We start from the raw sequence: 13526 nt of genomic DNA, 5'->3' as shown, positions 1-13526 counted from the left end.
AACAACCTGTTGCTCCTAATTCTTTTTTTTTAAACATCTTTATTGGAGCATAATTGCTTTACAATGTTATGTTAGTTTCTGCTGTATAACTAAGTGAATCAACTATATGTATACATATATCCACATATCCCCTCCCTCTTGCGTCTCCCTCCCACCCTCCCTATCCCACCCCTCTAGGTGGTCACAAAGCACCAAGCTGATCTCCCTGTGCTATGCGGCTGCTTCCTACTAGCCATCTATTTTACATTTGGTAGTGTATATATGTCAATGCTACTCTCTAACTTCATCCCAACTTACCCTTCCCCCTCGAACCTAATGAAACTTAAAAGCTATGGCACAGCAAAGGAAACCATAAACAAGATGAAAGGACAGCCCTCAGAATGGGAGAAAATATTTGCAAATGAAGCAACTGACAAAGGATTAATCTCCAAAATTTACAAGCAGCTCGTGCAGCTCAATATCAAAAAAGCAAACAACCTAATCCAAAAATGAGTGGAAGACCTAAATAGACATTTCTCTAAAGAGACATATAGATTGCCAACAAACACATGAAAGGATGTTCAACATCACTAATCATTAGAGAAATGAAAATCAAAACCACAATGAGGTATCACCTCACACAGGTCAGAAAGGCCATCAACAAAAAAACTACATCCAAAGAGACCTTCAAGATGACAGAGGAGTAAGAAGTGGAGATCACCTTCCTCCCCACAAATACATCAGAAATACACCTACATGTGGAACACCTACAGAACACCTACTGAATGCTGGCAGAAGACCTCAGACTTCCCAAAAGGCAAGAAACTCCCCACGTACCTGTGTAGGGCAAAAGAAAAAAGAAAAAACAGAGACAAAACAATAGGGACAGGACCTACACCTCTGGGAGGGATCTGTGAAGAAGGAAAAGCTTCCACACACTAGGAAGCCCCTTCACTGGTGGAAACGGGGGTGGAGGGGGGGAAGCTTCGGAGCCACGGAGGAGAGCACAGCAACAGGGGTGCAGAGGGCAAAGCAGAGAGATTCCGGCACAGAGGATCGGTGCTGACCAGCACTCACCAGCCCGAGAGGCTTGTCTGCTCACCTGCCAGGACGTGTGGGGGCTGGGAGCTGAGGCTCGAGCCTCGGAGGTCAGATCCCAGGGAGAGGACTGGGGTCGGCTGTGCAGCCTGAAGGGGGCTAGTGTGCCACAGCTAGCTGGGAGGGAGTCCAGGAAAAAGTCTGGAACTGCCTAAGAGACAAGAGACCATTGTTTCGGGCTGCGCAAGGAGAGGGGATTCAGAGCACCGCCTAAACAAGCTCCAGAGATGGGCGCGAGCCACGGCTATCAGCGCGGACCCCAGAGACGGGCATGAGATGCTAAGGCTGCTGCTGCCGCCACCAAGAAGCCTGTGTGCGAGCACAGGTCACTCTCCACACCTCCCCTCCCGGAACCTGTGCAGCCCGCCACTGCCAGGGTCCTGTGATCCAGGGGCAACTTCCCTGGGAGAACAAGCGGCGCGCCTCAGGCTATTGCAATGTCGTGCTGACCTCTGCCGCTGCAGGCTAACCCCGCATCCGTACCCCTCCATCCCCACGGCCTGAGTGAGCCACAGCCCCCAAATCAGCTGCTACTTTTTAACCCCGTCCTGTCTGAGCGAAGAACAGGCACCCTCAGGCGACCTACACACAATAGCGGGGCCAAACCAAAACCTGAACCCCGAGAGCTGTGCGAACAAAGAAGAGAAAGGGAAATCTCTCCCAGCAGCCTCAGGAGCAGTGGATTAAATGTCCACAATCAACTTGATGTACCCTATATCAGTGGAATACCTGAATAGAAAATGAATCATCCCAAAATAAGGTGGTGGACTTTGGGAGCAACTGTAGACTTGGGGTTTGCTTTCTGCATCAAATTTGTTGCTGGTTTTATGATTATCTTAGTTTAGTATTTACAGTATATTATCATTGTTAGATTTGTTTATTGATTTGGTTGCTCTCTTCCTTTTTTTCTTTTATATATAGATATATATATATTTATTTCCTTTTTCTCTTATTGTGAGTGTATGTGAATGCTTCTTTGTGTGATTTTGTCTGTATAGCTTTGCTTTTACCATCTGTCCTAGGGTTCAGTCCATTTTTTTTGCGTGTTTTTTTGGTATAGTTTTTAGCACATGTTGTCATTGGTGGATTTGTTTATTGGTTCAGTTGCTCTCTTCTTTGTTATTTCTATGACTTTTTACTTTTTTATTTTTAATAATTTTTTTATTTTAATAACTTTAAAAATTTTTATTCTTTCTTCCTTTCTTTCTTCCTTCCTTCCTTGCTTCCTTCCTTCATTTCTCTCTTTCTTTCCCTTTCTTTCTTTCTTTCTTTCTTTCTTTCTCTCTTTCTTTCTTTCTTTCTTTCTTTCATTCTTTCATTCTTTTTATTCCCTTTTCTTCTGAGCCATGTAGCTGACAGGGTCTTGGTGCTCCAGGCGGGTGTTAGGCCTGTGCCTCTGCCTCTGAAGTGGGAGAACTGAGTTCAGGACATTGGTCCACCAGAGATCTCCCAGCTCCATGTAATATCAAACAGCTAAAGCTCTCCCAGAGATCTCAATCTCAACGCTTAGACCCAGCTCCACTGAAGGATGAGCAAGCTACACTACTGGACACCCTACGCCAAACAACTAGGAAGACAGGAACACAACCCCACTCATTAGCAAAGAAGCTGTCTAAAATAATAACAAGGTCACAGACCCCCCAAAACACACCACCAGACGTGGTTCTGCCCACCAGAAAGAAAAGATCGAGCCTCATCTACCAGAACACAGGCACAAGTCACCTCCACCAGGAAGACTACACAACCCACTGAACCAACCTTACCCACTGGAAGCAGACACCAAAAACAATGGGAACTGCGAACCTGCATCCTGTGAAAAGGAGACACCAAACACAGTAAGTTAAGCAAAATGAGAAGACAGAGAAACACACATCAGATGAAGGAGCAAGGTTAAAATGCACCAGACCAAACAAATGAAGAGGAAATAGTCAGTCTATCTGAAAAAGAATTCAGAGTAATGATAGTAAAGATGATCCAAAATTTTGGAAAAACAATGGAGAAAATACAAGAAGCATTTAACAAGGACCTAGAAGAACTAAAGAGCAAACAAACAGTGATGAACAACACAATAAATGAAATTGAAAATTCTCTAGAAGGAATCACGAGCAGAATAATGGAGGCAGAAGAACGGATAAGTGACCTGGAAGATAAAATAGTGGAAATAACTAGTGCAGAGCAGAATAAAGAAAAAGGAATTAAATGATCTGAGGACAGTCTCAGAGGCCTCTGGGACAACATTAAATGCACCAACATTTTAATTATAGGGGTCCCAGAAGAAGAAGAGAAAAAGAAAGTGACTGAGAAAATATTTGAAGAGATTATAGTTGAAAACTTCCCTAATATGGGAAAGAAAATAGTCAATCAAGTCCAGGAAGTGCAGAGAGTCCCATACAGGATAAATCCAAGGAGAAACATGCCAAGAGACAGATTAATCAAACTATCAAAAATTAAATACAGAGAATAAATATTACAAACAGCTAGGGAAACACAACAAATAACATACAAGGGAATCCCCATGAGGTTAACACCAGATCTTTCAGCAGAAACTGCAAGCCAGAATGGAGAGCCATATTTACAGTGATGAAGGGGAAGAACCTACAACCAAGATTACTCTACCCAGCAAGGATCTCATTCCAATTCGACAGAGAAATTAAAAGCTTTCAAGACAAGCAAAAGCTAAGAGAGTTCAGCACCACCAAACCAGGTTTACAACAAATGCTAAAGGAATGTCTCTAGGCAGGAAACACAAGAGAAGGAAAAGACTTACAATAACAAACCCAAAACAATTAAGAAAATGGTAATAGGAACCTACATATCGATAACTACCTTAAATATAAATGGATTAAATGCTCCAACCAAAAGACATAGACTGGCTGAATGGATACAAAAACAAGACCGTATATATGCTGTCTACAAGAGACCCACTTCAGACCTAGGGACACATACAGACTGAAAGTGAGGGGGATGGAAAAACATATTCCATGCAAATGGAAATCAAAAGAACGCTGGAGTAGCAATTCTCATATCAGACAAAATAGACTTTAAAATAAAGACTATTACAAGAGAGAAAGAAGGACACTACATTATGATCAAGAGATCAATCCAAGAAGAAGATATAACAATTGTAAATATTTATGCACCCCACATAGAAGTACCTCAATACATAAGGCAAATGCTAACAGCCATAAAAGGGGAAATCAACAGTAACGCAATCATAGTAGGGGAATTTAACTCCCCGCTTTCAACCATGGACAGCTCATCCAAAATGAAAATAAATAAGGAAACACAAGCTTTAAATGACACATTAAACAAGATGGACTTAATTGATATTTATAGGACATTCCATCCAAAAACAACAAAAAACATTTTCATCTCAAATGCTCATGGAACATTCTCCAGGATAGATCATACCTTGAGTCACAAATCTAGCCTTGATAAATTTAAGAAAATTGAAATCATATCAAGTACCTTTTCCAACCACAACGCTATGAGACTAGATATCGATTACAGAAAAAAAAAACAGTAAAAAATACAAACACGTGGAGGCTGAACAATACCCTACTGAACAACCAAGAGATCACTGAAGAAATCAAAGAGGAAATCAAAAAACACCTAGAAACAAACAACAATGAAAACACGAAAACCCAAAACCTATGGGATACAGCAAAAGCAGTTCTAAGAGAGAAGTTTACAGCAATACAAGAAACATCTCAAATAAACAACCTAAACTTACAGCTAAATCAATTAGAGAAAGAAGAACAAAAAACCCCGAAAATTAGCATAAGTAAAGAAATCATAAAGATGAGATCAGAAATAAATGAAAAAGAAATGAAGGAAACAATAGCTAAGATCAATAAAACTAAAAGCTGGTTCTTTGAAAAGATAAACAAAATTGATAAACCATTAGCCAGACTCATCAAGAAAAGAAGAGAGAAGACTCAGATCAATAGAATTATAAATGAAAAAGGAGAAGAAATATTCACATTGCGGAAATACAAAGTATTATGAGAGATCACTACAAGCAACTCTATGCCAATAAAATGGACAACCTGGAAGAAATGGACAAATTCTTAGAAAAGTAAACCTTCTCAGACTAACCAGGATGAAATAGAAAATATAAACTGAACAATCACAAGCACTGAAATTGAAGCTGTGATTAAAAATCTTCCAACAAACAAAAGCCCAGGACCAGATGGCTTCACAGGCAAATTCTATCAGACATTTAGAGAAGGTCTAACACCTATCCTTCTCAAACTCTTCCAAAATATAGCAGAGGGAGGAGCACTCCGAAACTCATTCTACAAGGCCACCATCACCCTGATACCAAAAACAAAGATGTCACAAAGAAAGAAAACTACTGGTCAATATTACTGATGAACATAGATGCAAAAATCCTCAACAAAATACTAGCAAACAGAATCCAACAGCACATTAAAAGGATCACACACCATGATCAAGTGGGGTTTATCCCAGGAATGCAAGGATTCTTCAATATACACAAATCACTCAAAGTGATACACCATATTAACAAACTGAAGGAGAGAAACCATATGATCATCTCAATAGATGCAGAAAAAGTTTTCAACAAAATTCAACACCCATTTATGATAAAAAACCGTCCAGAAATTAGGCATAGAGGGAACTTACCTCAACATAACAAAGGCCATGTATGACAAAGCCACAGCCAACATCATCTCAGTGGTAAAAAACTGAAAACATTTCCTCTATGATCAGGAAGAAGACAAGGTTGTCCACTCTCACCACTGTTATTCAACTTAGTTTTGGAAGTTTTAGCCACAGAAAACAGAGAAGTAAAAAATAAAAGGAATGCAAATCAGAAAAGAAGAAGTAGAGCTGTCACTGTTTGCAGATGACATGAAAATATACATAGAGAATCCTAAAGATGCTATCAGAAAACTACTAATCAATGAACTTGGTAAAGTAGCAGGATACAAAATTAATGCACAGAAATCTCTTACATTCCTATATCGTAACGATGAAAAATCTGAAAGAGAAATTAAGGAAACACTCCCATTTACCACCGCAACAAAAAGAATAGAATACCTAGGAATAAACCTACCTAAGGAGACAAAAGACCTGTATACAGAAAACTATAAGACACTGATGAAAGAAACTAAAGATGACACAAACAGATGGGAGATATTCCATGTTCTTGGGTTGGAAGAATCAACATCGTGAAAATGACTCTACTACCCAAAGCAGTCTACAGATTCATTGCAATCCCTATCAAACTGCCAATGGCATCTTTCACAGACTACAACAAAAAATTTCTCAATTTGTATGGAAACACAAAAGATCCCAAATAACAAAAAACAATCTTGAGAAAGAAAAACGGAGCTGGAGGAATCAGGCTCTCGGACTTCAGACTATACTACAAGTCTACAGTAATCAAGGCAGTATGGTACTGCCATGATAACAGACATATAGATCAATGGCACAGGATAGAAAGCCCAGAGATAAACCCACGCACATATGGTCACTTTTTTTTGTGGTACGCAGGCCTCTCACAGTTATGGCCTCTCCCGTTGCGGAGCACAGGCTCCAGACGCACAGGTTCAGTGGCCATGGCTCACAGGCCCAGCCGCTCCATGGCATGTGGGATCTTCCCAGACCGAGGCACAAACCCATGTCCCCTGCGTCAGCAGGCGGACTCTCAACCACTGTGCCACCAGAGAAGCCCTGGTCACCTTATTTTTGATAAAGGAGGCAAGAATATACAATGGAGAAGAGACAGCCTCTTCAATAAATGGTGCTGGGAAAACTTGACAGGTACATGTAGAAGAATGAAATTAGAACACTCCCTAACACCATACACAAAAATAAACTCAAAATGGCTTAAAGATCTAAAACTAAGGCCAGACACTATAAAACTCTTAGAGGAAAGCAGAGGCAGAGCACTCTATGACATAAATCACAGCAAAATCCTTTTTGACCCACCTCCTACAAAACGGAAATAAAAACAAAAATAAACAAATAGGACCTAATGAAACTTAAAAGCTTTGGGGCAATAAAGGAAACCATAAACAAGAAAAAAAGACAACCCTCAGAATGGGAGAAAATATTTGCAAATGAAGCAACTGACAAAGGATTAATCTCCAAAATATACAAGCAGCTCATGCAGCTCAAATTTGAAAAAACAAACAACCCAATCCATAAATGGGAAGAAGACCTAAATAGACATTTCTCCAAGGAAGATATACAGACTGCCAACAAACACATGAAAGGATGCTCAACATCACTTATCATTAGACAAATGCAAATCAAAACTATAATGAGGTATCAGCTCATACCTGTCAGAATGGCCGTCATTAAAAAGTCTACAAGCGGGCTTCCCTGGTGGCGCAGTGGTTGAGAGTCCGCCTGCTGATGCAGGGGACACGGGTTCGTGCCCCGGTCCAGGAAGATCCCATGTGCTGCGGAGCGGCTGGGCCTGTGAGCCATGGCCGCTGAGCCTGCGCGTCCGGAGCCTGTGCTCGCAACGGGAGAGGCCACAACAGTGAGAGGCCCGTGTACTGCAAAAAAAAAAAAAAAAAGTCTACAAGCAATAAATACTGGAGAGGTGTGGAAGAAAGGGAACCCTCTTGCATTATTGGTGGGAATGTAAACTGATACAGCTATTATGGAGAACAGTATGGAGGTTCCTTAGAAAACTAAAAATAGAACTACCATATGACCCAGCAATCCCATTACCGGGCAGATACCCTGAGAAAACCATAATTCTAAAAGAGTCATGTTCCACAATATTCACTGCAGCTCTATTTATGATAGCCAGGACATGGAATCAACCTAAATGTCCATTGACAGATGAATGGATACAGAAGATGTGGCACATATATACAATGGAATATTACTCAGCCGTTAAAAGAAACAAAATTGAGTTATTTGTAGTGAGGTGGTTGGACCTAGACTCTGCTATACAAAGCGAAGTAAGTCAGAAAGAGAAAAACAAATATCATATGCTAACTCATATATATGGAATCTAAAAAAAATGGTTCTGAAGAACCTAGGGGCATGACAGGAATAAAGATGCAGATGTAGAGAATGGACTTGAGGACACAGGGAGGGGACAAATTAAGAGAGTGGCATTGACATATACACACTACCAAATGTATAATAGATAGCTAGTGGGAAGCAGCTGCATAGCACAGGGAGATAAGCTCGGTGCTTTGTGACCATCTAGAGGGGTGGGATAGGGAGGGTGGGAGGGAGAAACAAGAGGGAGTGTATACGGGGATACATTTATACATATAGCTTATTCTCTTTGTTATACAGCAGAAACTAACACAGCAATGTAAAGCAATTATACTCCAATAAGGATGTTTAAAAAAAAGGAAATAAACCTCAGCAAAGCCACCCCTGGAATATTAGTATTAGGGAATGCTAAGGTCTAGGTATCAAAGTAAGAACTCAGAGCAAGTCAAAATTTCTAAAGCTGGAAATTTGAATTCTTATATATGAAATTATTCAATCACTTGTCACGGTTTCATTTTATTACACCAACATTTTTCCAAAAGTGCCTATTAAAAACAAAAAACTAAACAAAAGCAAAATATTACCTCATGAATGAGTCCATAGGCTTTACCAGAGTACCAGAGGGGTTCATGGTACAAAAAAGTTATAAATTCTGGTGTAATTTAAATATTAAGTTAAAGAGTTTTAGGGCTGTTATCTTCTTCTTTACCTGGAAGGCTAAGACATTTGAGCATTTTTTTATTGTTCATTTTAAGACTTGCTAGATAGATGGAAAGCAGGATAGATAAAGTAATAGAAACAAATGGACAAATGAATGAATAGACAATTGGATAATGCATATCTACAAAATGTTGATCTATTGACTTGCAAACACATTGATTGTATATATTAGATCTATAATTACCAATACATCTTAAGTTTATCTACTTTAATAATTCTAAATATTTCATTCTGATGTCTCTACTGTCTCAGATATTTTCACTATGGCTTTCCCTTAGCAGTATCTTTCCCTGTTTTAGGCAATAAGCTTACTGAATCTGGTCATTGATATAGTAGAATTTTCCAATATCTATATAAACTTTCCTTTTAATTAATGGAAATCTATCATATGCTCATCAGGACTTTCAGTGGAAGATGTCAGATTTAATGCAAACAACTCTGTCCACTTTTTCTTCATGTGTATGTATATATATATATATATATATATATATATTTTAATGAAAATCACAATGCTTAGAAATTAAAGAAATTGAGCCTTCAGTATACTAGAAAGCTTGAGGGAATCCTAGCTAATAAACAGAATCAGACTGAAGGGTAAAACAAGATGGAGAAACCTCAGCCCTAAACACTAAATGAAAGTTCTGTCCCCAAGATAACCAAGGATTATCTCCAAATTCCAACTCAACAAAGATAAAAAGCAGGAATGGATCACTTAATTAAAATGCTTTATAATGTTTTAATTAAATAAGTCAACTCAGAGCAAAATAACTTTATAAAAGAGGGAGTTGATCTGCCTAGGATAGAAACATACTATTCCTATAGGAGCCCAAGAGAGAGGCTAAGAGAAAGGATTTCAATAGACACTGAAGATGCTGAGGAAAGAAAGGGAAGGGGAAAAGCAGCTCTAAAGAGAGATATGCACTAAAGAGTTTTAATCTGGAATAAGGCCCTCTTTTTTTTTGTTTTGTTTTTTTGTTTGGTTTTTTTGTGGGTTTTTTTTTTTGCGGTACGCGGGCCTCTCACTGTTGTGGCCTCTCCCCCTGCGGAGCACAGGCTCCGGACGCGCAGGCTCAGCAGCCATGGCTCACGGGCCCAGCTGCTCCACGGCACGTGGGATCCTCCCGGACCGGGGCACGAACCCATGTCCCCTGCATCGGCAGGCGGACTCTCAACCACTGCGCCACCAGGGAAGCCCAAAGCCCTCTTTACTTTGCCTAATTATGCAAGTCCCCAGTCAGCTATACAAGTCCATGCTTAGCAACCTACAGAGCAGTAGTAACTGACACGTCTTCTCTATGTAAATGGATCATTAATCATCCTAATCCTTTATTCAATAAATACAGATTTTTATCTAAGAATCACCACATACTGGAGGAAAACCACTGACATCCATGGTAAAAATCGCAGTGAATAAACTAAAAAATTAACCCTATAGGAAACAAAAATAAGTTAGGAACCAAAAGGAAAGTTTAAAATATTCCAATTAGTTTCCTCAGAGAAGTTTAAGAGGATATTGCGTCCAGCAAACAAGGATAGACTCTTATTTCTTCAAAAAGGGAACCACTAGAGAATAAGAGTTAGTGGAATTAAAAAATTCGTGATCATGAAACAAATTAGTCAAGGCACTGAATAAAAGAATAATCAAGTAAGACCAAGGTTAATATTGGAAAAATCATGTTTAAGAAATTTCTCACACTGTAGAATATATATATATATACACACACACACACATATAATTGTTATATATAAATAAATATTTTATTTATATATAATATAAATATATGTAAATATTGTTTCTTTATAACATGGAGGTTCAATTCCAGGATGCCAATGTTCATCTAATAGGCATTCCAGGAGGAGTTAATGATTAATGAAGGTAGGGAAATAATCAAACAAATAATGGAAATATTTTTAACTGAAGGACCTATCATGTATTGAGTTGGGTATACAGAGGAAACCCACATATCAATACATTTCTGTGAAATTTCAAGGCTTCAAGGATAAAGAGGAAATCAAGAAAACTTCCAGGGAAAAGATAATAATACAAAAGATATGTACAACAAATGAAATCAAGTTGATTTTACCAAAATTATAGGCTCAAAGACAGTGGAAAATGCTATCAAATTTGAGTGGGAAAATGATTTAAAATAATAATTCTACATATAGTTAGTCTATCAATCAAACTTGAGAAAATAAATACATTTTTAAGATGAAAGGACTGAGAAGGTTTACAGAGCATCCCTACTTACTATCAGTAAATAATGTTTTCAAAATAAAGAAATGCAAGAGAAAGAAAGGCATGAGCAAAGAAGGCATCAGCCTGAGTTTGAGCCAGAAGAATTGTCCTCAACCCTATGCAGACATTAGAATTTCATCTGGAGCTTTTAAAAATACTACTTTTCAAAGAGAAGGGCATCTGAAATGCTGGTAATGTTCTATGTTTTGGATTACTGGTATACAGATGTGTTCACTTTATAATATTTAGTCACAAAAAATTCACACTCCTAATTCCTACCCCAGACTTATTAAATCAGAAAATCTAGGGGTTGGGTACAAGTGTGGGCATTTTTTAAAAGTACCTCGGGATATTATAATTTGCATCCTAACTTGAACCACTGCCCCCCAAAGAGGCTAAAGTGCAAACAAATTAATATTTTTGAATCCCTGGTGCAGGTTAAGTTAATCATGCTCCTTAATTCATAGCACATTAAATACTCCCTTGTTTTATTCATTTATTAATTTATGTATTCCTTTATTGTCTTCCCATAGTCCCATTTTCCATTCTTCCCCAGATAACCATTCTACTGTTTTAATGTATATCCTTTTGTGTTTTTTATAAAATATGAATTATTTTATAAAATATGAATATGAATTATTGTGTATGCTTGTGTAACTTATTTAAAATATATTTGTCTTTGATAACATTCTTTTATTTTAGATAGGTACTGTCTAATATGATAAATCAAAAACTGGAACAACCATTATGAAACCTAGCAATATAAGGTTTAGCATCAAAATGAACTACACAAACTTAGAATATTTAATTTTAGAGAACAGAACTAGGCAAGGCAATAGAGATCTTTCATCATATTAAACAATGATTATCAAGATGACTTCTTTCTCAGAAAGATTAAAGCCTTTTACTTTTGAGGGCATATAGCACCGTTATGGCACACTGTATGTAATTTAGCTATCCTTCTTCTTCTGAAGTTTTAATTTGAGTATTATAGGACTTTTAGGTTTATTAGTGTCATGTTTTGGACTAATTCTCATGTTTGTGCTTAGCACAGCATAGCATGCTTTCAAAATCCATGGAGTGGTTGTAGGCTCCTATATTGAATGTGAAGACATTTTTCACAAGTGATAGTTTTCTCTGATTGCATTGCTTTGCTGAAAAACTTCAACTTGCAACCAAGAAATTTGTGATCTCTTGAAAATAGCATACTAAAAATGTGGATCTGTCACTGGACAAGTATCACAATTTGATTTTAAATAACAGCACCTATACTTGTGTGTACATATGCCAGTATAAACACACAGGAATGCATTCAATTTAACACATCTAAATAGTAAAGCATATGTAAAACCAGGCAAAATAATAAAAGATGTAGAAAGACACAAACTCTTCAGGTATCTATAATATTCTGATCTCCCATGAACATATGTGGAATGATAAGATAAATTCTTCCATTCTGCAGATGCCAAAATATTAAGAAGATCTTCCAGCTGCCATTAGGAGAGACAGCTGCTACTTAGCCAAGGATGCCTTAGGAGTTGGCCAAGATGGTCAGGCAATGAACACCAAGAAGAACCCCCAACAAAAGGAAAAAGCAATTTTATATTGTCATTCCATTAGTGAGTTTCTTCTTGAAAAACCTATGTAACTGAAAAGTTAGAATGTCAAGACCATGCTGTGATATGATATGGAAGATTAAATAGAAGAAGAAATTTACAATATAGAACAGAAATGCACACAGGCATATACATATCTGAAAACATTGAACATCACATCAATGGAAATTGGTTTCTTAATTTTACCCATTTATTACTGAATATTTTTTTAAAGTTCTCATTGGTGAAGAAATGAAGATGGTGTGCATCTTTGGAAGCTGAATTACTCTTTCACTGGAAAAGAGAATTAGCTGAATCTGTATTCATCAGATAGTTATAAGCTCACAAATGTACATACATAGACACAGAAGGCATGGTGCATTTAACTTGCGGCAAGATTGAATCTGATGACCCTATTACCAACCTATTGTGTATATATTATTACAGAGGAAAAAGAATGAAGTCTTACACTAATTTGAAAAGGTATATGCACCCGAATGTTCATAGAAGCATTATTTACAATTGCCAAGATATGGAAGCAACCTAGGCATTCATCAAGAGATGAATGGATAAAGAAGATGTGATATATATATATATATATATATATATACAAACAATGGAATAGTACTCAGCCATAAAAAACACAAATTTTGCCATTTACAGTAACATGGATAGACTTGGAGAGCGTTAAGCTAAGTGAAATAAGTCAGAGAGAGAAAGACAAATACTGTATGATATCACTTATATGTAGAATCCAAAAAATACAATCAACTAGTGAATACAAAAAAGAAGCAGACTCACAGATATAGAGGACAACCTAGTAGTTACCAGTGGGGAGAGGGAAGGGGGGAGGGGCAACACTGGGGTAGGGGAGTAACAGGTACAAACTATTAGGTTTAAAATAA

This window comes from Lagenorhynchus albirostris, chromosome 14 (genome assembly GCF_949774975.1).
Source record: "Lagenorhynchus albirostris chromosome 14, mLagAlb1.1, whole genome shotgun sequence".
Classification (NCBI taxonomy): Eukaryota; Metazoa; Chordata; class Mammalia; order Artiodactyla; family Delphinidae; genus Lagenorhynchus; species Lagenorhynchus albirostris.
Note: the sequence above shows the minus strand (reverse complement) of the source record.